The sequence below is a fragment of the Dromiciops gliroides genome, chromosome 2, assembly GCF_019393635.1.
Source record: "Dromiciops gliroides isolate mDroGli1 chromosome 2, mDroGli1.pri, whole genome shotgun sequence".
In the NCBI taxonomy this organism is placed as follows: Eukaryota; Metazoa; Chordata; class Mammalia; order Microbiotheria; family Microbiotheriidae; genus Dromiciops; species Dromiciops gliroides.
In genome coordinates, this window is record NC_057862.1 from 640,994,625 (window position 1) to 641,019,382 (window position 24,758).

General features: G+C 44.3%; 1 protein-coding gene across 1 annotated transcript in view; it reads left to right on the top strand.

The window, feature by feature from the left end:
- Positions 1-5,425: 5,425 nt before the first annotated feature.
- Positions 5,426-24,758, top strand: part of CRISPLD2 (cysteine rich secretory protein LCCL domain containing 2) — an 89,613-nt gene continuing 70,280 nt past the window's right edge. The window contains exon 1 of the mRNA XM_043981132.1: positions 5,426-5,539. The gene's annotated coding sequence lies outside the window, so the exon portion shown is untranslated. The remainder of the gene's footprint in view (positions 5,540-24,758) is intronic.

Below are 24,758 nucleotides of genomic sequence, written 5' to 3' on the forward strand. Positions count from 1 at the left end.
TACTGTAAAGCCTAAAATTCTAGCTGTGATGTTTAAAATCTAATGTGCAGTCACCTTAAATTAGAAAAGCTTTAGCATCAGTCTTTGGGCATTAAGAATTTATTAAAGTATATTAGGAGTTAGCAAAGAGAGAGAGTGAGGAAAAACAGCCTGCATCTAGTTATCTAAGAGAGAGAGTGTTCCTGCCACCAACAGTCAGTTCCTGCACGAAAAGACCCAGATCCCCTTGGCTTCTCCCAGAAGCCCCCTGTGAAACAGGAAGCAGAGCTGTCCATACACACAGCTCCAAGTTAATTGGCTGGTAGCACTGATTGACACGACCCACAGGCAGTAGACACAACTTCCAGACACCAATCCAACCTCTGAAATCCCAGAAAGGTCACCTCATGCTTTCTCCTCAGGGCAGAGCTTCCCTGCAATGTGTTTCTCAGCAGGTTGGTGGTGCTCCAATTCTCACACTACCTACCTGTGTGACCTTGGACAAGTCACCTAACCTTTTCTAGGCTTCAATGCCTCACCCCCAAAATGAGGTGGTTGGGCTAGATGGTCTCTGAAGGCTCCCTTCCAGCTCTAGATCCAGGGTCCTAATACTACTTCAGGACATGATCTCATCATGGTGGTGCTTCCATGCCTTCCATGCCTCCTTATCTTATATTCTCCTCCTCCATGTCCTTCCTAAAATGCTAAAGGTTTTCTTCTAAGTTATTACATTTGTTAATTAGAACAGCTCACATTTATAGAAGGTTTACAAAGTGCTCTTTATACATGATCTCTTGTGTTTCCTACAGCAACCCATGAAATAGTAACTATGGGTTTCATCTCTATTTTACAAGTGGGGAAAATGAATTGTAAAGAGGTTGTGACTTATCCATGGAAACATAGCCAGGTCTTGTCAGAGAAAAGATTGAAATCCAGGTCTCTCTTGACTCAGATGACTGGTGTTCTTTCCCTTATATCAGATGGTTATCAAACTTTATTTCTTACTCTTCCCTGCTCTCTCAGTTTGACCACGCTCTTCACGGCCCTGGGAACTTGCTAGATTCATTTCTGACTCCTCCCTTTCATCCCAATTCTATCCCCTCCGTCTCTCAGTCATCTATCCAAAATGCTTCCCATATTCCAAGGCCCAACTCATCTTCTCCCTCTTTTGTAGAGGTTTCTGTTCATGGAGACAATGTACCATAGTAATAAAAATACTGGAACCCAGAGTCAGTAAATAACTAACTTAAAATCTTGGCTCTGTTGACCCTTCATCTATCTGAGCTGCCATTTCCTCATCTCTAAAAAGGAAATAACCCTTTGTATTACATAATTTGTAGGATTGTATACTGAAACCTTATAGAAATTGGATCAATTGTTATTCTTGGTCAATTCCAGTGTTGTGATGGTAAATGTTAAATACAATTACCATCTCTCTTTTTAAGAATGTAAACAGGACACACTTCTATATTTAACCTGCCTTTTTTTTTTTTTGGAGGGACAATGAGGGTTAAGTGACTTGCCCAGAATCACACAGCTAGTGTGTCAAATGTCTGAGGCTGGAATTGAACTCACGTCTTCCTAAATCCAGGGCTGGTGCTTTATCCACTGCACCACTTAGCTGCCCCCTTAACCTGCTTTATTAATATTTTCTCCACCACTTTCTTAAGTCTAGACAATCATGGAAACAATATATAAAAGCCATGATTGGTAACATTGTCAGGTTCTGAGATGTAAATGCTCACACTGAAAATTTAACAACTCACTCTCTTGGTCACTCCAGCACACTCCTACTTTCATCACTGATCTTCTGAGAATGTGATATGTGCTTAATAAACGTACACCCTGGCTGATTGATTGATGGAGGAAAGAAATGGGCTGGGAAAGAAAAGAGGAGGAGGAGAGATGAAAAGAAAGATAAGAGCAGTGATGAAAGGAGAAAACAGAGGAAGAAAGAAAATAATGGATTTTTGCTGTTATTGAGCTATTTCTTTAGACTACCTTTATCAGGATCATCCCAAGGAACCAGGAGTCTACAGCCACAAATGATCTTAGAGGAAGAAATGAGGGCTCATTATTGACTCCACTGATCAAAAATAACTCTCCCAGAAAATATTAACTTGATGGCTACAGTTAAATTCTCAGCCCCTAGGCAAAAACCCTTAAAAGGGCCATCTGATGGCCAGACTTGGGAGTTATATACCAATGGGGCCCCAGAACTATAGTACACATAAAAATCCAAGTAACTGTATGGGATTGGGGGAGGTTTCCAGATGGCTCTGATGAAAATGGAACAATAAGCCAACATAACCCAGTCTGGTTTTAGCTTTGGTAAGAGATTAATTCTTTGATACTTAAAAACAAACAGATCTCCCTCCATCCCACCTGTCTCCATCCCTTCTCTTTCTCCCATTCCTCCCCCTTCCTCTGGTGGAAGTGAAATAAATGTTTTAGGCAAGTGCTCCCTTCTCTTGGTAAGCTTCCTCAGTAACTAAGTGGTTTATTTTGGAGGATAATTATCAATCAAATCACTCACTGTTCCTAGAACCTTGATCCTTTCAACTTAACTAAAAAAGTATTATTCAAATTGCTGAGAGTCCATAGGAGTAAGAAAGAGAGAAGGGGAGGGGATTGAGAGATGAGAGAGAGAGAGAGAGAGAGAGAGAGAGAGAGAGAGAGAGAGAGAGAGAAACAGAGACAGAGAGAGACAGAGACAGAGAGAGAGACAGAGAGAGAGAGAGAAAGAGAGAGACAGAGAGAGAAACAGAGATAGAGAGACAGAGATAGAGACAGAAACACAGACGCAGACACAGAGATAGACACAGAGAGACAGAGACAGAAACTGAGAGAGACTGAAAGACAGAAACAAAGAGTGTGGAAAAACAAGAGGGAAAGGAAGAACAAGAGAGAAAGAGAGGAAGAACAAGTGAGAGAGAGAGAAAGAGAGGAAGAAAGCGAGGAAGAACAAGAGAGAGAACAAGGAAAAGAAAGAAAGAGGTAGAGAAAGAGAAAGCTAGAGGAAGGGAGGGAGAAAGAAGGATGGAGAAAGGGGGAGAAAAAGAGACAGGGAGAGACAAACATGGTAGTCATCTGTCATCTGAGTCCTTTTTCTTCCTGGGACCCATTGCTTCTATTAGGGGACCATGTCTGGAAGCATGAAGCACTGTGGGAACAGGGGCAGATGTGGTCATGGTTTATACAAAGCAGCGATGTCCCTGTGCCAGGCTTGCTGGCTTCCTGTCATCAAGGGGAAGATTATTCCCTATGTGACGGGGCAGGCTGTCAAACTATAGCACTGTTGACGAATGAAACTGAATTGCTGGGAAAGGTTCCTGATGTCATGTTGACATCACTCTTTTCCTATCTTTGTCAGATTCCTCTGGACTAGAACGCCTGACAGTACTTTCTGGCACTCCCTGCCTGCTACTCAGTCTCCTCAAGAATTTTCCTTTTCATCATCTTCACCTCTAACCTCTGCCTGTCTTTCCCACTCCCATCTTGGCTCAAATTGCCAAGGTCCTGTTAAAAAGTCTTTCTGGGGATTCCTCTTGGTTCCAGTGTCCTAGTGAGGTCAAAGGGCTGAAGGGGCACTTGAAGGGGCTTTGGGAAAGTGACAGATATCATCAATAGGATAAAGAGTGACAGATATCAATAGGATAAAGAAGAAGAAAATTAATGAACACATTGTATGGGCTGCAGTGGGTATACTCAATAAATGACTGATAGTTCATAGAATTCAGAGCAGGAAGGTCATCTTCTCCAACTTTCTCAGACCCCTACCTCTCACTTTATAGAGGTATTCTTGAGGGGAAGTAACTTCCCCAAGGTCACATGGCTAATAAGAGACAAAGCCAGGGTTCAAACCCAGACCTTCTGAATCCAAATCCAGTGCTCTCTCCTCTAGAACATACTCCTTGATTTGATCAATAGACATTTATTCATCAGTGCTATGAGCCAATACCATAACAAGGGTGGGGTGAGTGGGGCTTTATTTAAATTTAGAGAGCACCCAAAGCTTCAGTAGAGCAGCATAGAAACAATTTAGCTCGGCACCCAGTTAACAAGAATAATTAGTTAAATGAGAAAGCTTCTAGAATGTGAACTTCAAGGTGGCTGCTCCCCAAGTGAGCTCTTCCCTGGTCCCAACTCTACTCCTTTCCCCTCAACTGAATAGAGGGCACATTTGTTCTGTCAGTTACAGTTTCTCTCTGTGCTATGTTAGGGGTGCCCTAGGTTTATCATGGGCTCTGCCTGGTGACTTTTGGGCAGGATTCCGGGGCTTTTCCAGCACAGACGGGCTTCTAGAAGGGGTGTTAAGAAGGGAAGCTAAGTGTGAGATGGAGGGAGAGAGTTGATGAGAAGGGGAAAGCCAGTGTGGGTGAGGGACAGAAAGCTGGGGACCTAAGCAGGGGAGCTGGTGAGGGTGAAGGGCAGAAAGCTGGTAAGGGTGGAGGTGAAACAGGGAGGATGGGGAAAGGAAAGCTGGGGACGATATATGGGTGGGAAAGTTGGAGAGATTGGAGAAGGGGAGGCTGCCCAAGGGTAGAGGTGAGTGTTGGAGGGAGGGGGAAGAGAGAGGAGCTGGCGGAGGTGAGGGAAGGAGGCGGGGTGGGGGTGGGGGGAGAAAGCTCTTTTTGGCCGCCGCCGCCCAATCTCAAGGCCTGCGGACGGGCTCTCCTCAGGGAACTCGATTGCCCCCTGGAGGTAGATGTGTCCACAGCCCCAGAGTAGTAAGAGGCTCATTTCCAGCCGCCAGGCGGGCTCTAAGGGTAGAAGATCTTCCTAGGATCTCCCGACACCCGGACACCATGTCCCGACTGGGCGGTCAGGGAGTCAAGTGGACACCAGTAGGTGGGCACACAGACTCCCCTAAGCAAGGCTGGCTGGACGATTCCCGTATCCCACCCCCACCCCCACCTCTGCTCCACCTAGGTCCTCAGCCCCCTACCCCCATGGCCCCGATCCGTTCGGTGCCCTCATCCCCTCACATCTCGCATCTCCTGCAGCTTCTCAGATCCCCAAACTCTTCTCATCCTCCTCCTTTCAAGGAGCTCAATCCCCCTACCCTCTTGGATCCCTCTGTCTCTGAGCCTCTCATTTCCTTAGCCCCCCTCCCCCGTTCCCTTGGTGCTCTCTTTAGTCCCCTTCCCAGCCCCCCTAATCTCCTCACGCCCCTCATCTCTTTAGTCTCTCATCCCTTTTACCCACCCACCCCTCCCTCCACCCTCCTTCCCTGTCTCCCCAGCCTGGCCAAGGGGCGGGGCCGAGAGGAGAGCGAACCTTTCTTGGAGCCTCCTCATCCTCCCCCTCGCCGCCAGCTCCCCCATCCCCCCACTCTTCTACTGGTCCCCGAGGAACCGAGCCCGCCCTCCGGGGAGGGGGCGGGGCCCAGGGACTGAGCATAAAAGGCATGGGGCCGCGGGGGCCGCTCCTCACTCGCAGCAGGCTGCTGAGACCTGCGGGGCATCCTCTGGCTCCGCTCAGCTCCTGCTCCTACTCCTGCTCCTACCCAACCGGATCTCCCTTCGCCGAGCCGCCTGCAGTCTGAGGCTCCAGGGAGGTGAGTGCTCGCCCGCCATCCCTTTCCAGCCCTTCATTAGGTCTCGGCAGTGCCTTTGCCTTTGGAGGACTGGGATCTCATTCATTTCCCCCAGTTCTAACCAGACCCTAAGGGCTTTTTTTCTTTTAGTCAATTTAAAACTGCAGCCGGGGCGAGAGGCCCCGGGAGGAAGGCTGGATGCTAACTGCAAGACCCCCGCCTCAAATCCTTTTCCGCTGCTAATCCCTGTGCCTCAGTTTCTGCATTTGTAAACTAGGTGACTTCTTGCAGCTCGAAATCTATGGTCACACTTTAAAGTTTTCACTCTGGTTTTTATAGCACTTTACAGTTTCCAAAGTCAGTGGTAGAAAAAGTATTATCCAGTGCCTGCCTGGGCTGCAGAGTAAGTTCTTAATAAACGCTTCTTGACTGCTTGTTCCCATTTTACGGATGAGACTCAGTGAATTTTAGAATCCTACCCTCTAGACCAGGAAAGGACAACGTAAGGTTTACAGAGTACCCTCCTGACAATCTGAGAGATAGGCAATGTGAGCTGTATTGCTTGTTTTACAAATGAAGAAACTGAGACCCAGGGAGGTAAAAAAAATCATCCTTCCAGAGTCCCACAGCTAACAAGGATGAGGGCTGGGACTCAGATACAGGACTTTTGCTTCCCAGTCCAGGTCTGTCATTTAATCTAAGGCTTTGGTTTTATAGCTGGGGAAACTGAGGCACAAAGAGATAAAATGATTTAGGATCATAGAATTAGAACTAGATCACCCCCAACCCCTCTTTTCAAGGGTGAGGAAAATGAAGCCCAGGTAACTTTATCAAGATCACAAAGGTAGGAAGTCCCAAAGGCTGGCACTCTTTGCACCAGACCACTAGTGGCTGAAGGAGATGCTCAAATGATAGTGAGGATGGTGATAAGGTTTTGTCAGGGATCTGTTCAGAGAATGATGCTTGTCAAAGCATGTATCTGTGTATCAGGATCCTAGAAGGCTTTAAATGAATGAATGAATGAAGTAGTCTTTCTGTCAGCTTCTATCATCAGTAGGCACACTGAGAACACCTGCTGGGAGCTGGCTGTGGGAGGGGCAAAGAAATCTCCCGCTGGCCTGACCATCTAGCTGAGGAAAGGGGCTATGAACATACCAAGATCTATTATGGTGTAAGGTAACATAGGCTAAGTCTTGGGTGATTTGTATAGTCAATAACCGACATAAGGCTTCAGAAGAAGCAGTGGTCTCCAAGGGCTGGCACCTAGAAAGTTTCTTGGGGGAGATGGCATTTAAGCTGGGTTTTTATAAGAACAGTAGGACTTAGGGTGAGATACCTTCATTTAAAATCAGCTTGAATTCTGGATGAGCTGTTGCTCTTCCTCCCCCCCCCCTTCATAAAACAGAGTGTACTTGTGTAAATGACAGTCTTCACTTTCAACCAATGCTGAATTCAAACCTTGTATGATGTTTGGCCACTCCTATGTAGAGTATGTATATTTTGGTACAAACCTACCCATTCACCATGAGGCTCAGGGCTTCCACTGAGTACATTCTCTTGAGTTTTCATTAGTTCTTTTGTGTGAAATGGGTGGGTTAAGTGGATCCTTGCCCAGAGTGGTCACTGTGAGCAAAGGGGGTACCCATGCCAAAAGAGACATTGCTGGGGGTTTACACATGGTACTCACACTGAGGGTACCTGGAATTTTGCCTCTGGCCCAGAAGTTCAGCAGTTCTGAATGCCCTGTGGGAATCCCTTAGTACCCTGTCTTTTTTTCTCTCCCTTTTCTATATCTTCACTTTCGCCCCCATCCAACTTGGGGAGACAGTTCTGATGGCACCAACTGTAAGAGCATGCCCAGTGTGGTGTTGGGAAAAGAACACCGCATTCAGAACTGGAGTATATGAGTTCAAATCTTGACTGCCACTTACTACTTGTTGAATCTTGGGAGAGCTGCTATCCTTGAAAATCTTGTAAATAACTATTAAGTATAGCTGGGGAATCTGACCAGAATTTATAAAATCAGAAATTTGGTCTAAATGAGTATGAAAGGCTCTCTTTATAGATTTAGGATCTGTAATTGTCCCCCAACCAAGCAGAATTTTGTCTGGGTTCCAATAAATTTCAGCTATTCACACAGGGTAGATCTGCCGCTCAGAATGGGGGTTGGGGGAAGAAGGGCAAAGCCTGGAGTGGTTTGGGGGAGGGGGTGGGTTGTCAGGAATAAAGTTCTGCCACACACTCTGGAAAACCTACAACCCTGCCAGCAGGGTCTGAGTTTAGAGAGACTTTGAAAGGAAGTAAGTGAGAGTTGAGTTTGCTTGGTCCACTTGGAAGTGGGTGGAGCAACAGGAGCCTGAATTTGCTTAGAGAACTGATCACATCCATTTCATCTCCCCAAGAGGAGAAAATGCCACTCCCATAGCCTATTGCCACCTGGGCCATTGTGCTCCGTTTGATGATTGTTGCTTGGGAAGGGGGACCTGACACCCAACGGTGACCTTGACCTTTCTTGCCTTGACTGATCTGGAAAATACCTTGACTTTGTCACCGGTGGTGATTTGTTCTGTATGTGAGGTGCCTCTGTGTCTGACTGGTTGGGGCCCAGGAGAACATTTCTGCAGACTCATTGGTTTCTGATCAATCCCAGATGTTCTCCAATGGCATCACTCAGTTGGGGCTGATGGATTTTAAAGGAAGAAAAATACAGTCTGGGTATTTTTTTTTTCAGTTTGTTCAGCTGAATCGATGCTCATAACTTCATGTGACAGGAATCTGAGAGCATCCATTAAACCCTCAAACTAAGCACATCTTGTTCTGAGGTGGGGAGGAGGACAGGATTTGGGAAGGGAAGGAGGGATCTCATAGCTTCTCTTTCCCTTCCTTGCCTGGGAAGCTTCATGATGCCTGGCCCACTACAAACCTAATGTCTTGGGAGAGGGGTTTGAGTACCCCATAGGGTGCTTACTGCTTTGAGCAGAGAGAACTGATCCCTTTCCCTTCCCCTCTGGCCCCCATAAGCCTTTCTCTGTGGTTCTGCCTGTGTAATCCTGGTCGAAAGCACTGTGCCTTGTTTTCTTGGGAGATAATGATGGCCTTTTGGTTCAGTCTGTCAGAGAGTGAGATTTCTCTTCCCTCGATGGCTGCAAACCACAGCTTCAGAATTGACTGAGCAACTTCTGAGACAGCGTATTTTTCAAATGCTATTTACTATAGGAGAGGTAGTTTTTGTTTTTGTTTTTCAGGGCAATGAGGGTTAAGTGACTTGCCCAGGGTCACACAGCTAGTAAGTGTCAATTATATCAGGCCAGATTTGAACTCAGGTCCTCCTTAATCCAAGGCTGATGCTTTATCCACTGTGCTGCCTAGCTGCCCCAACCTCTGTTATTTTAGAGAGCTAGCCTTGGAGTCAGGTCTTATGACCCGAGTTCAAATCCTGCCTCTGAAACATACTGACTGTGTGATCCTGGGCAAGTCATTTAATTTTTCAGTACCCTTGGGCGGGACCAGTTCCAGACAGGTTGTGTGTCTCCCCACCCAGTTTCAATACTGGGAGATTCATGAAATAAAACACAGGGCTGGATCATACATAAGGAAGAGCCCTCCTCTTGAAACAATCCATGACCCAGAAATCTCCATTTCTGGGAAGCCTCCCTCACTACTCAGCACGGAATGGTAATGTCTCCAGAAAGGTCAGTCTTCTATTTTGGATCCTTTTAAACTTTTTTTTCCCAAAGAAATGTCAAAAAGGAAAAAAAAAAGAAAGAAAGAAATGTCAGAGCTAGTTCAGCTGAAGGGACCGTGTGAATGGAAAAGACCCATTTCTACTTCGTTTCAGTCAGGACCTTTATATCCAACCTAATAGTTTGATGAAGTGTGAGATGGTCACACCCTAGGAGCCCTGTCACTCATCCCCTATGCTGTCTAACTACTCTAGACCTTAATTTCTTCACCTGTAAAATGAGGCGCCATCCTTGACTCTCCACTCTCATCCTTCCTTCTCCGTCCTTCCCCATCCTTCCCCTTCCCCCCACCCCATATCTAATCACTTGCTAAATATCATGATAGCTAGCAAAGGGGAGAGAGCTCTGGGCTTGGAGTCAGGAAGACCTGAATTCAAATCTATCCTCAGATACTTATTAGCTGGGTTACCCTGGGCAAGTCATTTTACTTTTCTCTCCCTCAATTTCCTCAACTGCAAAATGGGAGATAATCATGACATGACATATACATTCCAGGGGTATCATATAAGGCTGTTATAAACTGCTAGCACAGTGGTTGACACACAGTGGGTGCTTAATAAATGCTTATTCCCTTTTCCTTAACATAAACCACTGTATAATATACATATATAGAAACACACACCTATACATACATGCACAGATACATCCATATGTACATACAACATACACACACACATATGTATACATTGTACAATATACATATATAATATACATGTATACACATACATATATACATATGTGGTGTTTGTTTGTTTTTTTTTAACTTGGGTCTCTCTGTCTTTCTCAGACTGGAAGAAGACAGACTCCTACAAATCAGCAGGGAAACTTTGACCTGCTCCATTCCCAGCCTGGGCAGGATCATTCCTCCCTAGGCAGCCCGGTAGTCTCCCAAACCAGGAGGTTCACCATATTGGTGTTGGACTTGGTGTGGACACACACACACACACACACACACACACACACACACACACACAGTATATATATATATATATATATATTTTGGTGAAGCAATTGGGGTTAAATGACTTGCCCAGGGTCACACAGCTAGTAAGTGTCAGGTGTCTGAGGCCGGATTTGAACTCAGGTCCTCCTGACTCCAGGGCCGGTGCTCTATCCACTGCGCCACCTAGCTGACCCATGGACACATATTAAAAATAGGTAACATTCATATAGGACCTACTGTGTGCCAGGCACTGCGCTAAGTTCTTTACAAATATCTCATTTGATCCACCAGCCTCGGGCTCCCAAGCAGCAGAGGATGCTAGGCTCTCCCCACAGTCTCAGCCCAAATGAATGTTCCTGAAGCACAGGTCCAACCATATTCCTCTCCTGTTCAAGAAGCTTCAGTGGCTCTCTATTGCTTTCAGGATGAAATGTAAATGCTTCTGTTTTCCATTTGAAGCCCTTTGCAATCTGATTCTAGCTTATTCTTTTTTTTTGTTTTTTTTAGTGAGGCAATTGGGGTTAAGTGACTTGCCCAGGGTCACACAGCTAGTAAGTGTTAAGTGTCTGAGGCTGGATTTGAAATCAGGTACTCCTGACTCCAGGGCCGGTGCTCTATCCGCTGCACCACCTCGCTGCCCCATAGCTTATTCTTGCTTAACCCCCTCACATAGTCAGGCAGCAAGCATTTATTAACTACCTACTGTGTGCCAGGTACTGCTATAAAGAGAAGCAAAAAAGTTCTCACGGTCAAGGAGTTCACAGTCTAATGGAATATAGTTTATGTTCTAAGCAAAGTGACCTACCTGTACCCTACACACAACATTTAATTTCCTGCTGCCATGTGTCTGCATGGGCAGCTGGGTGGCTTAGTGGACAGAGCCTTGGGCTCAGAATCAGAAGACTCATCTTGGTGAATTCAGATCTGATCTTAGACACATCATAGCTGGGCAAGTCACTTCACCCTGTTTGCTTCAGTTTCCTCATCTGTAAAATGAGCTGGAGAAGGAAATGGGAAACCACTCCAGTATCTCTGCCAAGAAAACCCTAAATGGGGTCACAGAGTGTCAGACAAGACTGAAATGTGTCTGCACAGGCTGTGCCCCTTCCCCATCTCCCCCCACCCCATCCTGAAATGTTTTCTCTTCTCACCTGTTCCTCATGGAACCAGTGTGTCCTTTTAAGGCAATAGGCTTAATAAGGCACTTCCCCTGGTGTTAGTGCTTACACCCCAATTATCTTATATTTACTCTGTGGTCATAATCTGAATTCACATACCAGTCTCCCAATAGAGTGGAATGTTCCTGAGAGCAGGGGCGGTCTCATTTGTGAACTCTAACTCAGTGCCTGGTACACAGAAGGTGATTAATAAATGCTTCTTGGATTGTGTGCATTGGGATTGTTGGGGTCTCTTGGTCCTCCTTGAGCAGGTTTCCCTAATTAGGAGACCAGGATCTACCAGAAAATCTGAAGTGCCCCAGGAGAGCTCCAGGCCAGTTTGCCAGGGCTCTCGATGGGATCCCAGCCCCTCTGAGACTTGACTGGGTCTAACACGGCTTCTTTGTTTCTTGCTGTATCACTCCCCCTAACCTCCCTGGCTGAGATTTTAGAAATCATCTAGGAGCAGCTAGGTGGTGCAGTGGATAAAGCAATGGCCCTGGATTCAGGAGGACCTGAGTTCAAATCCAGCCTCAGACACTTGACACTTACTAGCTGTGTGACCCTGGGCAAGTCACTTAACCCTCATTGCCCTGCAAAAAAGAAAGAAAGAAAGAAAGAAAGAAAGAAGGAAGGAAAGAAAGAAATCATTTAATATGACCTCTCTCTACTCCCTCCTAAATTGTACAGATTAGAAAACTGAGGTGCAACAAGGTCAACTTCCTTACCCATAGTCACAAGGGCTATCAGAATTTATCTTCGTTCTACTGTACCATACTGCCTTCAAGTCCTGGGTTCAAATCCCAGTTCTGAATTTAACATCTGTGTGGCCTTGGGCCAATCATTTCTCAGTCAGCCAACAAACATTTATTACGCATTTTTTTTGGGGGGAGGCAATTGGGGTTAAGTGACTTGCCCAGGGTCACACAGCTAGTAAGTGTCAAATCTCTGAAGTTGAATTTTCAATTCAGGTCCTCCTGAATCCAGCGCTGGTGCTTTATCCACTGTGCCACCTAGCTGCCCCCTATACTTTTTGATTTTTTTTGGGGGGGGTAGGGCAATGGGGCTTAAGTGACTTGCCCAAGGTCACACAGCTAGTAAGTGTCAAGTGTCTGAGGCCGGATTTGAACTCAGGAACTCCTGAATCCAGGGCCGGTGCTTTATCCACTGTGCCACCTAGCCGCCCCTCCCCTATACTTTTTGAAAAAATGAATCTGGACAAAGGCCATAAAAGTTGCAGCAGCAACAATAACAACCCTGGGGTGTAGGTGCTATTTTCACCCGTATTTTACAGACGAGGAAACTGAGGCAGAAAGCAGTGAAGTGACTTGCCCAGGGTCACCCAGTTGGTATCTGAGACCACATTGGAACTTCGAATTTCCTGACTCTGCACTGTGCACTATGGCGCCACCTAGTGGTTCTTTTTTTGCAAGGCAATGAGGGTTAAAGGACTTGCCCAGGGTCACACAGCTAGTAAGTGTCAAGTGTCTGAGACCAGATTTGAACTCAGGTCCTCCTGAATCCAGGGCTGGTGCTTTATCCACTGCGCCACCTAGCTGCCCCCTGCCTAATGGTTCTTAAAAGTGCAAGGTGTGATTATAAACATGGCCTCTTCTTAGGGGACTATTTTCAGTGCCCAGGGCAAGCCCCTAAAACGATGCCCGTGATTTACCTCCACATGGGCAAAGTCTGGCCGATGCGCATCTTTTGCTTTGTTCAGACAGGGAAGGGCAAGTCATCCTTCTATGGCTGGCCCAGAGAGTTCAGAGCAAAGTCAAACGGTAAAGGGGGGGGGGTTGTTTTATCTTAGTTTTTTTTGTGTGTTTTTTTCAGGGGCTAAAACTTTGATTTTCCTCCAGGGTTGAGATGTTTCATTCACAGGTTGACTCCTTCAGGTGGAGGAGGGCTTGTTAGCGTATTTATAAGCAACAGAAGGCCTGCCGTTCTCTGAGAAGAACGTGCTGCCTGTTTCTGGTCCTCTGATGCTGTCAGTTTCCTGATTGCACTAGCCTGAGGCTACTTGTAATACTCCCACATCATGTCATAAGACTAATAATAAATGCATTAAGAAGGCCGGCTATTTCTCATCATTCCTTCAGAAAGTGCCCACTGTGTGCTCCATACTTGGTTAGGTATGAGGGGATGCAGAGGAAGTCCCAAGGAACAAATGCTTGACTGGCAAAGAAGATGCAGATGTAGGTGAGAAAACTGGAGCAGGGCCAACATGTGTTAGATTAACACATGTCGTATAGACTGTAAGAGTTGGAAGGCCCCCAGAGATCACCCTTAGTGCCCAGGGCTTCTGAAACTTTTTATGTGTCTTGGACCCCTCTGGTGGTCAGTGTGGTGAAATCTATGAACCCCTTTTCAGAACTGTGCTTTTAAGTGCATAAAATAAAATTCAGGGGATTAAAAAGGAAACCTATCATCTCAAAGTAAAGTTATCAAGATATTTTTTTAAAAGTTCATGACTGGGGCACCTAGGTGGTGCAGTGGATAGAGTACTGGCCCTGGAGTCAGGAGGACCTAAGTTCAAATCCGACCTTAGACACTTAACACTTACTAGCTGTGTGACCCTGGGCAAGTCACTTAACCCCAATTGAGTCACCAAAAAAAAAAAAAAGTTCATGACCCCCAGATTAAGATGATCTCTGGTAACCGCCAGGTTACCCCCTGATCCAGGTAGTCCAGATCTCTCAAATTATATATCAGGAAGCTAAGGGCAAGTAACTGGACCAACGTCAAGTCAGGAACAAATAGCAGAGCTGAGATTTGAATCCAAATCCAAAGTCTCTTCCACCTTCCCTTTAGCATCTGTGCAGCCCAACCCTCCCCAGGCCTAAAAATGACCCCAGAACCATGTCTAACATAGAGTGGCTTTGTCCTTGAGGTGGGCTGTACCCCAGGGTGGCTGCTGCTTATTTACATCCCAGGAAGAAGGGAGGGAAGCTGGGAAATATGGTAGGGGGGTAGGAATCCAAGTTGGGGAACCACTCTTCCCAATTCAATTCCAATCTAGTATTTTCATATTTCTTATCAGCAAGAACTTTGAAATTGTGTTGTCTTCACTTGCATGAGGGTTTCTGTGACATTAACTTCAAAGATAACTTTAAGCCAACGGTTTGGGTGCTTCGTGCATTCACCTGCTTCCTGAATATTTAGGAATGAAGCAGTATGGCAAAGTGGTTAGACCACTGGCCTGAAAGTCAGGAGGTCCTGAGTTCAAGTCTTGACACTGACACTTATTGTCTATATGACCTTGGGCAAGTCCCTTGACCTCCTTGTGTTCTAGAAAACTTTTTTTGGGGGGGGGCAGGGCAATGAGGGTTAAGTGACTTAAGAATCACACAGCTACTAAGTGTGTCAAGTGTCTGAGGCCGGATTTGAACCCAGGTCCTCTTGAATCCAGGGCCATTGCTTTATCATCTGTGCCAGCTAGCTGCCCCCTTAGAAAATTCTTAAGATGCCAAGTCACTGAGGTGGTGTCATTTTGCCTTGGAAGGAGTTTCCTCACCTGAGAGTTGCCTATAGCCGTGGAATCACAGGCCTAATCCCCATTTCTATGAATGTTTCTTCTTGTTGCTCAGTCGTTTCTGTAATGTGTGACTCTTTCTGACCCCAGTAGGGTTTTCTTGGCAGGGAAACTGGACGGGTCTACCACAGCTCATTTTACAGATGAGGAAACTGAGGCAAACAGGGTGAAGTGACTTGCCCGGGGTCATACAGCTACTAAGTGTCTGAGGCCATATTTGAACCCAGGTCTTCCTGACTCCATGACCAGTGAGCTATCTACTGTGCCACCTAGTTGTAGACTATTGGCAGAGCATTATGCCATGTTTTATTTATTTATCTATTTATCTATCTATCTAGATATTTATTTATCTGTTTGTTTATTCATTCATTTATTTATTTATTTTTGGTGAGGCAATTGGGGTTAAGTGACTTGCCCAGGGTCACACAGCTAGTGTCAATCGTCTGAGGCCAGATTTGAACTCAGGTACTCCTGACTCTAGGACCAGTGCTCTATGCACTGTGCCACCTAGCTGCCCCATTATGCCATGTTTTAAGGAAAAACCAACAATAAATACATCCCAGGTCCTGCCCTCAGGGAGCTCATAGTCTACTAGAGGAAATAAGACAAGAGCAGATAAACGTAATAAAATGAGAATATGACTGGAGCCTTTGAGGAGGATGAGGTGCTAAGATCCGGTGACGGAGAAACCACTTAAGGCTGGGAGTATCGAGGCTCCCTGGGAAATATCACATTTGAAGTGGGGCAGGTAGAGAGAAGAGGAGGAGAGGGAGAGGAGCTCCCTTCTCTCTTTCCCACTTAGTTTAGTAATGAATGAGGCTCACTTCCTATCGAATCTTACTCTGTCCCGAAGTGTTCAGGGTAGGTTCCTCCTGCATAAGCTTGTGATAAGTTCGTACAATTTAATATCCAACTCTATAAATTCTCTGGGAGAAGCATCTGAAAGAAGGAATTGTTCTCCCAACTGGCTGGAAATCCACCCTTCTTCTGCTCCCTTCCCCCACCCCACCTTCAACACAGCCAATTTGTTCTCGTTTTGAGGAAAGCGGCACCAGGCAGAAAACGGGGCCAAACTGTATTTATTCCCAGGGAATTTCAAGTCTTAGGCTTTACCGGTAGAGAGGAGGTATTTTCAGATAGATTTTGGCATTGCTGAACAAAGTGCTCTCTCAAACTGCTGAATCAACCGGGCACTGTCTGAGGATTCAGCTAAGGAGTGTGTGTGTGTGTGTGTGTGTGTGTGTGTGTGTGTTTTCCAAGCTCGTTGGCCTATAACTGCTTGAGCTTCAGTTCCCTTAAACGCAGTATCTACAATCATTCATATATATCCATATACACACCTGTATATATGCATGTGTATACTTATACATGTGTATATATAAGTATATACACACATATATGTATTGTGTTATTTTTGTCCAGTTGTGACCCACCTTCCATGACCCCTTTGGGGGGTTTTCTTGGCAAAAATACTGGAGAGGTTTGCTATTCCCTTCTCCAGCTCATTTGACAGATGAGGAAACTGAGGCAAACAGGGTGAAGTGACTTGCCATGGGTCACACAGCTAATAAGTGTCTGAAGCCAGATTTGAATTCAGGTCTTCCTGACTTTGGGCCTGAGGCTCTTTCCAGTGTGCCACCTAGCTGCCTATCTACAGTATCTACAATCATTTATATATATCTAGATATATACATCTAGATATACACACATATACACATGTATACATATACATGCATACACATGCACACATACACATATACATATAATATCCCCAAAGTCTAGATGTAGTCAAAGCTTTAAATGCACACATACATGTACAGACACGTATACATAAACATACACATGTACACAAATAAGCACACATACACAAACACAAACATAGAAAATACTTTTGGGCCATTGCATTTAAAGCTAGAAGGGACCAAATAAATCATCACATTCAGCCTTTTCATTTAGAGATGTTGAAACTGGTGCCAGGAGAGAACTTGCCCAAAGTCAAGCACCTAATAATGACTCAAACTTGGTTTTGTTTTGGTTTTTGCTAATTTAGCCATTTCTAACATTGACCATGGCCATCCATTCTAGGATTTACATAATAGTGAGTACTTAGAGCAGTTCTTTCTTTAGGGTTTGAAAAACAGTGCACAGATGTTATCTTACCTAAAGTGAGGTAGGTCCTATTATTATAACTAAAACTGAAATCTGAAAGAGTTTAAGTGACTTTCCTAGATACAGACCTTGTAAGCCTCCAGGGCAGGATGTTTTCAAACCAATCTGGACAATTTTGAAGTCTTTTAGACCTCCTTGGATTATGTGCTTACCTTGTGCTTTGGTGGTGAACATCCCTTAAGTGCAAACCATGCGTGCCTGGATCTACTCTCACATTACTTTTGGGGGGGGGGCAGGGCAATGAGGGTTAAGTGACTTGCCCAGGGTCACACAGCTAGTAGGTGTCAAGTATCTGAGGTTGGATTTGAGATCAGGTCCTCCTGAATCGAAGGCCGATGCTTTATCCACTGTGCCACCTAGCTGCCCCTCTCACATTACTGTTTTGTTTTGGTTTGGTTTTTGGTTTTTGCAGGGCAACGAGGGTTAAGCGACTTGCCCAGGGTCACACAGCTAGTAAGTGTCAAGTGTCTGAGGCCAGATTTGAACTCAGGTCCTCCTGAATCCAGGGCTGGCGCTTTATCCACTGTGCCACCTAGCTACCCTCTCTCACATTACTTTTAAAAAATATTTTTCCCAATTGCATGTAAAAAAACCCCAAACTGGGGCAGCTAAGTGGAGCAGTGGATAAAACACCAGCCCTGGATTCAGGAGAACCTGAGTTCAAATCCGGCCTCAGACACTTGACACTTACTAGCTGTGTGACCCTGGGCAAGTCACTTAGCCCCAACTGCCTCACCAAAAACAAACAAACAACAACAACAAAAAAACCCAACAAAAATCCCAAACCCAAACTTTAACATTCATTTTTTTAAATTTTGAGTTCCAAATTCTCTACTTCCCTCTCTTCCCCTCTCCCCCTGAGATGGTAAGCAATTTGATAAAGATCATTCATGTGCAATCTTGCACAACATTTTCCCATATTAGTCATATTGTGAAAGAGAACACAGACCAAACAACAACAATACACACACCCACAAAAGTGAAAAATAGTATGCTTTGATCTTCATTCAGACTCTGGAGCTGGATGACATTTTTCATCAACTCTCATGTTACTTAACTCAAGTATGTTAATCATTCTGTTAGGTCCCCATCAGACTTTACAACTCTCTGCTGCCCAGTTTAGTTGGCACAGTACAGTGGCCCATATGAATAGCACTGAGCAGGCACACACTTAATGTGGTGAATCAACTTGGGATTTCGTATTTTCATTTCTTTGGACTGTGCCAATACCACAAGCGATCACATCATAGCTGAGAGCATCACTTAAAAAATGTTTTTTTTTTTTTAATTCTCAGCCTAACACACATTGAATAAAATGAGCATTTCCATATGTAAAGCAGAACAAAAAAGATTGTGAATCTATTATATACAACTTATTTTTCCTTTTAAGTATGATAAATTCAGTGTATAATTTTCAAAGATGTCTTGTGTGATGTTTAAAATCTAAATTGTGGGTTCTAATCTGCCCCCTCCCCCAGTCTTGGGGGCAAGTTGACTAAAATCACTGATAAATTCAGCAAGAGTTTAGGCTTTTAAAGATTTATTAAAATATATATTATAAGTTAGTGAAGAGAGAGAGATTGAGAACAGATTCCTTATAGCACGGAAATCCTAGCTCAGATCTAATTTGGTATAGCCAGAAAGAAAGAAAGTAATTTCCTTTCCTAGCAGCCCACGAGAAATCTCTCACCACCAAGCCGGTGTCCGAACGACTAAGAGGGACCCCCCTCTGTTCTTCATCTGCTGCCACACTGCTTCCTCCTCACCAAAAAGAGAGTTCTTCTATGAGCCAGCGTCCCCTTCCTAGTTCCTCTCTCCCTTCCCCAAAGGGGAGGTCCTTCAAACTGGTTGGTTGAGAGTGGTCTCTCGCTGAGTAGTGCACCAACACATCACTCAGGGCCAGGTATGGCCTCCACCCAATCATCCTTAAGTAGGTACTTAGTTTCTCATTCTCACCCAATTCAAACAATACTAAATCTATCTAAATCCATCAGGTGGGGCCCCTGGGCATCTGCTGAATTCCATTATTTTATCACACTTGTTAACTATTTTTCCTCTTGCTTTTCTTCTGTTTTCTTTTCTTTATTTAAAAACACTTCAATGACCATCCCTCCACTTTTTTTTCCCTTTTTTGTCACCCCTGTTGGTAGCTTCCCTTTCTTTCCCACTTGTCCTGCCATGGAGAAGGGGAGGAAAAGCCCTGCAAAACGATATCCTTGTGACAAGTAAGCAGAGTCAAGCAAAACAAATTCCCACATTGGCTGAATCCAAAAATGTATTTTGTCTCATTTGGCATCTTAAGTTCATCAACTCCCTGTTAGGAGATGGATAGAAGGCTGTGTCATCTATCCTCAGGAATGATCTTGGGTCACTACATTCATCATAGTTCTTAAGTGTTTCAACATTGCTTGTTTTTATAGTGTTCTTATGGTATAAGTTCTGGTTCTGCACACTTCACTCTCTATAAGTTCATACAAATCATCCAGGGTTTCTTTGAATCTGTCCTCTTGTCATTTCTTATAGTGCAGTAATTTTCCTTTTTTTTTTTTTTTTGCGGGGCAGTGAGGATTAAGTGACTCATCCAGGGACACACAGCTAGTAAGTGTCAAGTGTCTGAGGCCAGATTTGAACTCAGATCCTCCTGAATCCAGGGCCAGTGCTTTATCCACTGCACCACCTAACTGCCCCCTCCATTGCATTCTTGTTTTTTTTTGGTTTTGGTGAGGCAATTGGGGTTAAGTGACTTGCCCAGGGTCACAACAGCTAGTAACTGTCAATTGTCTGAGGCCAGATTTGAACTCAGGTCCTCCCGAATCCAGGGCCAGTGCTCTATCCACTGTACCACCTAGCAGCCCCACCATTACATTCTTGATGGACATCTGTCCCCCTTCATTTTTGTTTCTTTATTATAACAAAAAGAACCACTTTAAATATTTTTATACACATGGGTCATCCTTCTCCTCCTCCTCTTCCTCCTCTTTCTCCTTATCCTCCTTCTTCTCCTCCTCCTCCTTCTCCCATTTCCCTCCCTGTCTCCCTCCCCCTTCCTCTTCTTCCCTTTCCCCTCCTCCTCCTCCTCCTCCTCCTCCTCCATCTTTTATCAATTTGGGGCATAAGCTTAATAGTGGTGTTGCTGGGTCAAAGGCTGTGCACACTTTAGTGATGCTTAATTCTAGTGCTTTCCCAAATAACTGGACCAATTCACTGCTGCACCGAACAGTGCATCAATGGACCTGTTTTCCCACAACCCCTTGAACAATTTTCACTTTTCTTTTACTAATCTGGTGGCTGTGAGGTACAACTTTAGAGTTATTTTAATGTTCATTTCTCTAATTACTAGTGATTTGGAGCATTTTTTATATGGCTTTTGGTTGTGTGGATTTCTTTTTTTGGGAGAAGAATTGTATCTTTTTATTATTATTATTATTATTAAAAAACATTTTTTTTTGAGAAGCATAATTTCTAACACAGGTTCCCAACACCCAGTATCCATCCCAAGGCCATCTATTGGTTCTAATGTCCTAATCACTTGAATCAATGACAGTTGCCTCCTCTTTGGTCTTCTGACTTCAAGTCTCTCCTCACCCCAATCCATCATGCATACAGCCACTCTCCTCCTCAATAAACTCCACTGGCTCCCTATTACCTCTAGGACTATATTTCTTATACATTGCTCTGTGGCTAGGGAGTTATGATCCTTTGGATACACTTGTAGTCCAACCATCCCATCCCACACACTGTTCTGGTTTTTTTTTTTTTTGTTTGTTTTGTTTGTTTGTTTGTTTTTTTGGTGAGGCAATTGAGGTTAAGTGACTTGCCCAAGGTCACACAGTTAGTAAGTGTAAAGTGTCTGAGGCCAGATTTGAACTCAGGTCCTCCTGACTCCAGGACCGGTGCTCTATCCACTGTACCACCTAGCTGCCTCCCCCACTACACACTGTTTTGAACAAATAAATCGCCATCTCCCATCTCTGGGCCTCTGTCCTGGCAGTCTCCCATGCCTACAATGCCCTCTCTCCCTCCCTCTGCTTTTTAGAATCCCTGTTTTTAAGACCATCTCAAGCACCACCTTTTAGAGAAAACGTTTGCTGATTTCCCTCCCCCTTCCTTCCCCCTGCTAGTGTGCTCTTTTATAAACTACCTTGTATTCGTATTGAATATATTATGTATTCATTTATATGTGACTAGTTGTCACCTCTATTAGAATGTCAGTTTATCTTGATATCCCCAACATTTAGCGCAGAGCTTGGTATATGAAATGCTTAATAAATGGCTGTTTGTGGATATAATTTGGACCTGGAAGAGGCTTTAGAGGTTATTTTATCCACCCTTTCCCATTTAACAGATGAGAAAACTGAGTCACTTGGTTTACTAGAGGAAAGCAAGTTAAGGCAGAGACTTATTTATTTCCTTCCATATCCTAGAGAATGTCAAAGAACAGCTATACCAAGACCTTTCTGTGTTGTTGTTTTTTAAATGAAAGTGATTCATTCCTGCCAAGTCTAGCCTTGGTTGTATTTACCACCATCTAGTACTGACCCAGATAGTTTGAAATTGAGGTCTCTGCCCAGTGTCTGAAGAGGTCTTCCCGCAGTTTGCCAGTGTGGTGGGGGTGTCTGTTGTTGCTGTTGCCATTTCATTCCTGGAATTTCTGGGTGGTTTGGATGAATTGTTCTAAGAGCTGTCTTTGGCCTCACTCAGGCTCTCTCAAATTTCTGATTCTTGTCTGGGCATTGATTATTCTGGAGAAGAGGAAGAGCAAAGGGGAATCCCCCGCTCTCTGGGCACCACTACTGCCGGTGGCGTTCCTAAGGAAAATTCAGTAGGAAAAATAAATTGAAATAGCAGATGAAACCCACAGCATCTTTAAGAGGAGACTTTGTAACTGGAGATGTCTGGGATCTGGAATCAGGAAGGTCTGGTTCAAATATCACTTCCCAAATTGACTGGCGGTATAACTATAGATAAGTCACATGATCTCTGAGTCTTTCCTCATCTGTACTTTAATGGGGGGAGGCATATTGCAAACAATTATATATAAACAAGTCATAAACAGGATAAATCAGAAATAATTTCAGGAGGGGGAGGCAATAACATTAAATAGAAGTATTGTTAGTCCCCATTTTAAACACAAGGAAATTGAGGCAAGGCAAAAGGGAAATGACAGGGGCAGCCAGGTGGCGTAGTGGATAAAGCACTGTCCCTGGATTCAGGAGGACCTGAGTTCAAATCCAGCCTCAGACACTTGACACTCATTAGCTGTGTGACCCTGGGCAAGTCACTTAACCCCCATTGCCCTGCAAAAAAAAAAAAACAACAACAAAAGAAAAAAAAAAAAGGCAAATGACACAAGAAATCTTAGACTCGGTATTATATCCTAGGTCTGACTCTAAGTCCAGAACTCGTTCTATGTGTTATTGCTTCTCCATCAGTTGTTTTCATTCAATAAGTCTTACTTAATCTCTCTCCTATGCTTGCTGAATTCAGTTACCCAGTATAATGTTAGACATTGTGGGAGATTTAGGAGAAGATTTGATCCCTCTCATCAAGGACCTTACAGTTGTGAGAAAATAATTATTATTAATGGATTCCTTGGAAGGACCCAGAGATCATTTTCAGTTCTTTCTCCCACCCCATTCCCACCCCCAACTCTCACCCCCACAACTTCTCCACTCCAGAAAGTCCAGTTCTTTGAGAAACTTCAGCTGATCTTATTTGGGACAAACCCAAGGGAACAAAAGAAATGGAGATAGGCTCTTTTGTATAGATCCTGTGAAGGACTAATGGGATCAAACCACACCTAGATAGTGGACTTTGCCTTTGCCCTTCAGGGAGGGTCTTTAACATAGTCTTCCCTGATGACATCTGTAGAGTTCATTTTAATTTAGACCACCCTCAAGTCATGTCAACTAATGGAATTGAATAATGCTAACCAATTAGCTTTGGTCAATGTGTAATGAATGACCCATCTCTATCAAAAGACCCTTGACCATGCCAGGTCTCACTTGTCTCCTGATGCTCTCTGGCTCTTGGCTCTCTCGGCTGGTGTTTGGCTCTGTCTTAGGACAATATAGGTCTGAAGACCTGAGACCATGAGAAGTTAGGGAGACATGCAGTCAATCCTTTACTGATATATTGTATTAATAAAATAACAATAATATGCTTATTGCCCAAGCTGGTGCAATAGCAATTTAATTTCTAAAACATAGTAATAGCAATTAATATATAAAAGCACAGTAATTTTAATCACCTATAATTTTTTTAAACAGTCTAGTTGGGACAGAAGATGATTATCAAAAATAATAAAAGGTTATATCATAACTAAAGGTTAAAACATGTAGTACAGATTATAAATGCTACACGAGTTGAGCAAAGAAGGGGAAAATCCAAGTTAAAAACCCCAAACCATGGCTGGCCTCATAAACCTGGGCTTTAAAGGAAGCTTCCACTAGACAGATGGAGCCTTCAGGCTGCAGTAAAAGCCCACATCATTAAATTAGAGTTGGTGTTTTACCCTTTAACCCTGAGAGTAATTCTTCTGGCAGGTTCTCCTAAACACAAAGAGAATATATCACAGATGAGATGAAACAACCCATTCCCATCTTCATATTGTGTTCTCTTGCTTCTCTTCTATGAGAGTTCAAGTAGGTGACCTCATTCCTGGGTAATGGATCTATGTCCGGGAGAACACTCTTGTGCGTCATCCCTGCACGGGAGACTTAAAAGCTTTGGTATCATCATGGCATTTCACTTCAAGCTTAAATCTGGGGCACGAGCCCTGGCATTTGCCATCTGTTGGCAGGCTCGTCAGCCATTGGAGTCTTGCTTTTAACCTCTGCACCCAAATGCTTTGTAAAGTTTTGCAAAGTCATGTACTGCTGCCGTCTGCTTATGTAACACCTTGGAGTAATCATTTTTGTTCCCCTCAGACAGTTGCTTTAACAAATATTTCATAGTTTTCTTTTTCTTTGTGATGTTTTAATTTCCCCTAAACCTTGCACCCTCCCCCACCTCCACACCCTCCTTATCCTCCTACCATTTGATTTCAAACAGCTTTGGATCCGAACAGGACTAAGGCGATGGCTTCTGGCTCTAATTCAGACCAGAGAGATATGATGATGAAGAGATGTAGAGGTGGAGGGGGAGCAGAATGCATAAGGTGAAAGGCTGGAGGATTATGACACTTTTCCCCCTGACAGCCAAAACCACAGTGTGGGAAATGATCAAATAACTAGCCTTTGATATCACGTTGACTGACCAAACTTCAGTGGTTCTTGGGATCTGGGGAAAAGGTTGCATAGTGTCTATGTTGAGAATCCAAATTTGAGAATAGTCATCATTGAGCTGCCAGCAAAAACTACCAGATGGAATGAAACAATGATGGCCAACTCTTGTGATTTGTGGATGTGTAGGTGAAATGTCATCCCGATGTCCAAATTAGCAAACCTCTGGGCCTGAGGTGACTCACATTCCCAGGGATACAGTCATTCTATCTGACCAAAAAGGAACATTCTATCAGCCACGTGTCCTCTAATGGACAAGAAAGAGACATCAGAGAGAATACTGACGCAGGAATGGATTATCTTGACTTTGGGAAGCCTGCCTTCCCTCAACACCCTGATGAGTTATGGTAGATAACTCATCATTTTCAAGATTGCCCCCCCTCCCCCCATGATGGCCACTGTCCAATGCTTAA